Source organism: Gossypium raimondii, chromosome 6 (assembly GCF_025698545.1).
Source record: "Gossypium raimondii isolate GPD5lz chromosome 6, ASM2569854v1, whole genome shotgun sequence".
Lineage (NCBI taxonomy): Eukaryota > Viridiplantae > Streptophyta > Magnoliopsida > Malvales > Malvaceae > Gossypium > Gossypium raimondii.
The window spans coordinates 12427111-12435492 of NC_068570.1; the positions used below are offsets into that span (position 1 = coordinate 12427111).

Genomic DNA, 8382 nt, shown 5'->3' on the forward strand with positions numbered 1-8382 from the left:
AGATATCACAAACTTAGCATAAAAATCACATAAAATCTCATCTTCTAACATTCTCAGCTTTTTAAACATGGAAGCTAATGTATGGAGTTTTAACTATTTCATTGTAGAAGTCCCTTTATGTGCAATTTCCAAAATGGTTCATAATTTTCGAATAGTGATGTACTTTGAGATTCTATTAAACTCCTAAGGATCTACACTGTTGAAGATTGCATTAAAGGCCTTGGAGTTGCAATTGGTTATTTTATCCTCTTTAGTAGTCTACATTTTCTTAGGTTTGGGAGCACTAACACTATTAATAAGTACAATTGTTGGTTCCCATACTCTAAAAATAGCTTTCCATGCTTTCTTGTCTATTAGCTTGGTACATGCCCTCATACGTGTCTTCTAATAGGCATAATTTGGCCTATCAAGCATAGATGTCCTGGATATCAAGCTTTCTTCCATGCCTTAGCAAATAAACAACATGATCTTCACCAAATTTATCTAGTGTCTAACTCTTTGGCCAATTGAAAGTGTTGATTTTCTTGTTTAGTTGTTATTTGAGTTACAACTGAAAAAGACAACTGAAAACCAAAAATGTAAAACAGAGAACCAATCAATTGGTTATGCAATTAAAATCTAAAACAGAGAACCCAATCAATTGGTTATGCAATTAAAATCTAATATTACATTTATGGGTCTTGCCTAGAGAGTAATTCACTATAATATCAACAACACAAGAGATGATTTAAACCCAATTCACTCACATTTTTTGTATCCTCACTCTCGTATAATAATAAATATTCAACTCTCCTACTAAGACTTTCACCTATGAAAGTTTAGTCCAAATTGATTGAACAATTTATTTACATTATAAAAACACTTTTAAATTGTTGTATCTAATATTTTAGGTTAGAAAATACTAAGAGTGGGTGAATTGGTATTTTGAAAATCTCTAGAAAATTTTATAAATTATAAGGAGAGGGGAAAATGCTTGCACAATCAATTTTATAGTGGTTTGACTCTAATTGCTAACCTCCACTTCCTTGGTTTACCTCAACCAAGGATTTTACAATTCACTAAACTTGAATTGATACCTTTCACGGAAAATGTGTAACCATTGCAATCCCTATCTTTTTTACAAGGCTAATATATATCCTCTCCGTAGTTTGTATGGCTAAACTAGAACCCTCTAGCTTTTTTACAAGGCTTAACTAGCAACCCTTTAATCCCCTTAAGGTTTTATAGCTCAAGAAACTTAAGGATACTATTTACAATAAAAAAAGGATGAGCTACCTAACAATGGACCTCTAATAGGTGTTTGTTTGCAAATTAAAGCTCTAAATAAAATATATGAGAATAAGAAAAGATATTACAATAAGCTCTCAATGAATACATGTAAGAGAAATGAAGAAATTATTGGATTTAGTACATTAAGTGTAGTTTATTCATTTGTAAACTTGTAATTTTTCAAAGAGATTGGTGAATAAAACAAATTCATTGGTTACATTAATATACTTTGTATAATTTTCCTCATGTGATTTTTTTTCATGCAAAGCAAAATAGAAGCAAACTTTGTTCAGTGGTTGTTTAATGTTTAAACTAATACTAAGTGGTATTACGTGGTCAGATCGTAATACGAAAGTATAACTTATATTAGTAGACAAATCTAAACATGTCATTAGTTTAATTGGAAATAAGAAAACTAATTAAAAGACTAATATCTGTCTATCAAGTCCAATTGGGGAGATGCTTTATCTTGGGCATCAGATTGGATAACTCCTAGAAGATAGAGACATAGGTGTGACTGACCGGATTGCCAATACATTAGACTGGACCCAAGAAGAATAGATCCTAAATCTATTTACGGATTTATTCACTTATGATGTTCATAGTGTGGCATACCTACATCCTGAATGGATGACGAACTATGTATGCATGACTAGTATACTTTGATGTAAGTAAAGCCTGAGTTTGAACAGAAAAGGAACTGGAAGCTGGTATGTTGCATATACGATTTGAACAGAAAAAGAACTAAAAGCTGGTGCGTTGTATATACGACTTCTGCAGTATGTAGCATCATTCAAAATAGTGGAATTCTAATAACTCTTAGAAGAAGTTATATTGCATGCCTCTAGACCTAGCTAATTGCTTGTACTTGGTACAATTAGTAGTATTTTAGGACTTTCCATTAGTATTTTTATCATTGCATTAGGAGCTTGGATTGTGTTTAAATGTTAGGTACTTTTAATTGCATGTGAAAGGGTTATGTTTGGTGGTTTGGCAGGTGCAGGATGTGGAGAAAGAAATAAAGGAGTGAAGGTTTGTCGGGGCAAAAGGTTGAACAGTTTGCCAACACAAAAGGAGAAGATATTCTGGGCTATTGGAGTTACTCTAGGAAGAAAAGCTTATAAAAAGCCAAAGGAGGAAACCCTAAAATGTAGAGATCCGAAGCAACAATAGAGGGTAGCGACAGAGTGCAGACAAAAGGAGAAAACCGAAGGTAGTTCATCTCAGCCACCACAAGACAATATGTTGCTGGATTGTGGATTGACTTGGTGACAACCATCTTTCTAATTTCTTCTATAATTTCTTAATTTTTTCTCCCGTGAATTGATTTGATCGAAATGATGTTGGCTGATATTTTGGATGTGAATTTTAATTGTCAACCCATGAGCTAAATCTCATAAGGTTGGGATTACATGATGAAACTTTTATTTGCGTTAGTGGTTGAAGCATATATTTGATTTAATCTACTATTTCATTCAATTATTTTTATTTCCCAATTTTATGTGTACATTCTTTAGACATTGATGAGTGTGCAGTATGCCCATAAAATGAATCTAATTCTGAGAAGGTTAGATTAGTTAGACTGAAATTGAATGATACGAGCAGGTATTCGACTGAATACTTGCAGCAGACTCTAGGCATAAAGCAAAATTTGTATAGAATGAAGACAAAACATTGCAAGGTACCATGCTAAGGCTTATAAACACGGGCCAGGTAGCTTGAGATCTATCTCTCGAAAGAAGCAGGTCACTTTCAGTCTCTTCTAAGTAATAGATTGAGTACGATTTTGCTGAGGCATTATTGAAAGTAAGGGAGGATTCTTAGTAATCCCAACCTTCCAAATCAACATCGTAGACCCTTAATCATTTGTCGTAGTGTCTTTGCCAAAGCCTTATTAGTTATTTATTTATTTACTTGTAGATTATTTACGTAATTATTCTCATAATTTCCATTTCATTTTTACTTTTGCTTTACCTTAGCATTTTTTAGTATTAGTCAATATACATTTTTCACAAATCCTTATTACTTTAATTTACCACTGCGTAGTTAACTTGATTTTGCCATAACATTAATCATAATTCATTATAATAACTTGACCACTTTTATACCTAATCCGATCCCTATGGAGACGATCTTACTTATCACATTATTACACTATTTGGTGAGTATACTTGCACAATTGGCATACCATTTCACATGCGGCAATTTTTTGGCGTCGTTGTCAGGGATCGACAATTTGGTGAAATTTGGTTTTGTTATTTTACTTAATTCCATCAATTTTATTTAACTTAGTTTAATTTAATTTCTATAGGTTTGCCATCAGTGTATGAGAAGAGAAATTCTTTCTAACAAAAAATATCCTTTTGACCCAAAGATCGAAAGAACTTTACGAAGAAAGCGAAAAGAACTACGGAAAATGGCTAGGAACGGGAATGATCCTAGTCTCAATGATAATCCGAATGGTCAAGATATTAATCCTAATATTTTTAGGACGATACCTGGTTTGAATGATTATCTGAATGGTTAGGACACTAATCCTCATGTTCGTAGGGTGGTAGATGACTGAGACAGACCAATCTGAGAGCATGTTGTGACAATTTTGGATGACATGAATCTAGGGATAGTCAGACTAAAAATATAGGCTCAACAGCTGGTAATGTTTTAGATGTTACAAACAATATGACAGTTTAATAGATTACCCATTGAAGATCCAAGACTGCATTTAAGACTTTTTCTAGAGGCCTGTGACTCGTTTAGACAACAGGGTGTTCCTGAAGATGCTTTACAGGTTAAACTATTTCCATATTCTTTAAGAGATCGTGCAAGAGCGTGGCTGAATGCTTTGCCATCAGGAACAGTGGCATTATGGAATGATCTTTGCTAGAGATTTTTGCTATGGTATAATCCTCTAAATATGAATGCCAAGTTTAGAAATGACATCACATATTTTAGACAATCGGAGGATGAAACACTATATGAAGCTTAGAAACGATTTAAATACTTAATTCGAAAATGTCCGATGCATGGATTTCAACACTAGACTTAGATGGAGATATTTTATAATGGGATGAATGCACATACAAGGATGGTAGTTGATGCTTTTGCCAATAATATTTTTCGGATAAATCTTATAATGAAGCATATGAAATTCTGGAGAAGATTGCCAACAATGATTATCAATATCCTAGTAAAAGAGTAGGGATGAGCAAGAGAGCTGCTGGTACCATGGAGCTAGATGTAATCACTTCATTAACAGCCCATGTATGTTCTTTGGCTAATATGATCAAAACAATGAAGAAGCCCATTACAGTTCAGGAGATGAAATCAACCGAACTTTTGTGTGTTTATTGTGGTGAAGACCATGTGTTTGATGAATGCCCATCAAACCCAACATCCGTGTGTTACATGGGTAATTTCAACATGAACAATATCCCTATTCCAACATGTATAATCCAGGGTGACAATAACATCTGAACTTTAGTTAGAATAATTAAGGTGTGGAAAATTTTAACAATGCTATAAGACAATGCCAACAGTGCACCGCCTAATTATAATCATCCTATGCCGAAGAAAAATGTCCAGCAGGGTCGAGCATTGACCTCATCATCATCATCATCATCTATTGAAGCCTTATTGAAAGAACATATGGCCAAGAATGATGTCGTAATTCAGATTCAGGCTGCACCTCTCTGAGCTTTTGAGAATTAAGTGGGGAAAATAACAAATGCTTGAAATTTGAGACCGCAAGGAGAATTGCCAAGTGAGACTGAGAATTTGAGATCACAAGGGAAGGAAAAATGCAAGGCCATCACTCTTAAAATTGGAACTCAACTTGATGATGTTGCTCAAGATGCCATGGTAGGAGAGGATAACTCGAATGACAACCATGTAAAGATCCTAGAGTCATGTGAAAAACATACTGAACCATAAAAGGGTAAGCAGAAAAATGTTGTGGCAAAATCAGATCATGTTGTCAACAAGAAGCCACGGAAAGACAATATCAACAACCTGAAGGATGACCACTGGAAACACAAAAATATACACACTTTTCATGCCCTTTTTAACTCAAATTCATGCAGTTTCAGTAAAATTCTTACCGAAAAATATATAATTATTATAAAATAATTAAATTGCACTCAAATTATTAAAATTTTGAATTTTAATTAATTTTATATCAAATTTTGATTTATTTTTATTATTTTCAACATATTTGCACAAAGGGCGAAAAATGGCTCGATAGACACTACTAGAAGCACAAAATTGAGAAGCAATTTTGAAGCATCAAGGAAAATTAATTTTTAGCCTAAGACGGTCTAAATTATGAATATTAATTCATAATATAATTAATTTTAATTTTAATTTTAATCTAATTTAATTTGGGTTAAATAAATTATTTTTAATTAATTATGAAAAGGGGCCCACTTGAGCTGAACTGAGAAAACCGATCCAATTGAGAATTGGGCATCCCAAAACTGTTCCACATGCTGGCCCAGTCAGCTTGTTTGGCTGATTAGTTGGCTTGCAAAATAGCCCTTGAAGACTCCTTCAAATTGCATTCAAACCCCTCCACTATTTATGTCTTTCTAAATTTTCCCCTACCTTAAAATAACAAGTTTGAAACCTTCAAACTTGCCACATGTGTGGCCAGCCATGAGGGGGCTCTATGGCTGCAGATTTTTGCTAATTTTAGCATCCTCCGGAACCTATAAATACCCTATTGGCTTCTCACTTCAAACACATCTCAAACCCATTCATTTATTCACTTCTCTATCACTTTTCTCTCTTCATTACCTTCCATTGTTCTTCATTTTCTTCCCCCATTACCTTGTAGATTTCACCTCTTGAAAAAGAGTTATTCAACCACCATTTGGAGCAGCATTCAAGTGTTCGTGGAAGCCTCAGTTCAATAAGAACAAGTAGAGAAGAAGGAGAGGAGCAAACTAGTTAAGCCTCGGAGAAACACCAGATTTGATTCTTGTTCCGTATCCTTTTAATTTTGTTGTTATGATGAACATGCCTATGAATATTTGTAATGTTGATATGTTTAATTTAATTAATATGGTTTAAATTTAATTCGTGTTAGGTTGATTGCATTTCTTCAACTTGAGTTATTAAAATTGTGTTTGTATTGTTATAAGCCTCAGTAAGATGTTTGATTAAGTAAAACCATGACTAAGTTATTCTTGCATTACAATTGTAAGGTAACTAATGAATTAATTATTTAAACGGATTGAAATTGTAATTAGTTGACATGATACTTAATCGGTGTATGTTTAATCATCTAATGTAGTGAGAGTTAAATTAGCAACGATATCTAATGATACATTAGCCTTGCATATCTTGCAAGATTATTATGATTAAATTGTTTCAAGGTAGAAATACATTGTTACTTCACGTAATCTTTTATGTGCTTATGAGATTGAATTAATTGTTTGAATTAGCATAGAGATATGTACAAGAGATTATTTTAATTTCATAAGAATGTATGTGCATTAACACATTTGCTTATTAAAATTTGTTTAATTGGTTGAATTGACATAGAGATATAGTCAAGAGATAAATGGATTTTGGTAGGTAAGTATGTTCATAAGTTAGTAAATTACCGAGTTGCCATGAATTTACTCGTAACAACATAAACATGATTTTAATAATTCTAAGTTAAGAAATGTAATTAATCTAGCACAATTATGTCATCTTGATTAAAATCATCTTTTGAAATTGTGCATTGGAAATTTTATTTTATTTTATTTTTATTTATTTTACTTAGTTAAAAATCTTAGTTTTTAATCACCTCCTCAAATCAAAATATTTTTCTTCACGAAAGTGTTTTTAATTGCATTCATAAATAATTATTTTCATAGTCCCTGTGGGTACGATAACTTGACATTTACTTGCTACTTTATTACTTGTTGCGATTGTGTACACTTGCACATTTTTGTCGTTCCAAGTTTTTGGTGCCGTTACCGGGGGCTGTTTTAAAAAGTCATTATTTGTGAATTTGTGAATTTTGCATTTTGGTTTATTTTTCTGTTCAATTTTAACTTAATTAATTTTTTTGTATTTATTTCAGGTGTTTATGAGTATTGATCAAATCATCGATTTACTCCCCGTAGACCCTGAGATAGAAAGAACTTTTCGACAACGAAGAAGACAAGCAAGTCAGAGAAGGACCGAAGAGATGAACTTCGATGATAGGGATAGAGCTCTAAGACAGTATGCCGTGCCAGTGTTTCATGATCTTTATCCAGGTATTAAGAGACCCGAAATCGAGGCACAACAGTTCGAACTGAAGCCAATCATGTTCTAGATGCTTCAGACAGTGCGCCAATTCAGTGGAATGCCTACCGAAGATCCTCACCTGCACTTAAGACTGTTCATGGAGGTGAGTGATTCTTTCAAGTTAGTCGAAGTACCCGAAGATGCACTACGATTGAAGTTATTCCCATATTTGCTAAGGGACAGAGCTTGAGCCTAGTTGAACTTATTGCCACCAAATTCAATTTCCACATGGAAAGAGCTAGTAGAAAGATTCCTCATAAAATATTTTCTGCCTAGCAAGAATGCGAAGTTGAGGAAGGAGATCACTGCTTTTCAACAAATGGATGACGAGTCCTTGTATGAGGCATGGGAAAGGTACAAAGAATCATTATGGAAGTGCCCTCATCACAAAATCCCACATTGCATCCAACTTGAGATGTTTTATAATGGTCTTAATGCTTACACGAGGATGGTAGTGGACGTCTCCTTTCTAAGTCTTATAATGAGGCTTATGAAATTATCGAGAGGATTGCCAGTAACAATTATCAATAGTGAACCAATCGAGCAGCGTTAGGAAGACGAGTCGCTGGAATACATGAAATAGACAGTCTCACTTCACTCGCATATCAGGTATCCTCTATTTCCTCAATGCTTAAAAATTTTACCACTAATGAGTTTAATAGTTTTGCAGCACAGCTACCGAATCAATTTGAAAATGTCACTTGTGTCTATTGTGGGGAAGCACATCTGTTTGATGAATGTCCGTCAAACCCAGAATTCATTTATTACATGGGTAACCAGAACCAAAATCGAGGAAGGCAAGGACTGCAATCCATTTCTTATAACCCATCGTGG

General features: G+C 33.7%; 2 non-coding genes across 2 annotated transcripts; both read right to left on the minus strand.

Moving 5' to 3' along the window:
- Window positions 1-4192: 4192 nt before the first annotated feature.
- LOC128042136 (small nucleolar RNA R71) lies at window positions 4193-4299 on the minus strand. Its single transcript, XR_008197342.1, has one exon. It is a non-coding gene; the product is annotated as a small nucleolar RNA R71 (small nucleolar RNA).
- Window positions 4300-7834: 3535 nt separating this feature from the next.
- LOC128041975 (small nucleolar RNA R71) lies at window positions 7835-7941 on the minus strand. Its single transcript, XR_008197183.1, has one exon. It is a non-coding gene; the product is annotated as a small nucleolar RNA R71 (small nucleolar RNA).
- Between the last annotated feature and the right edge of the window lie 441 nt (window positions 7942-8382).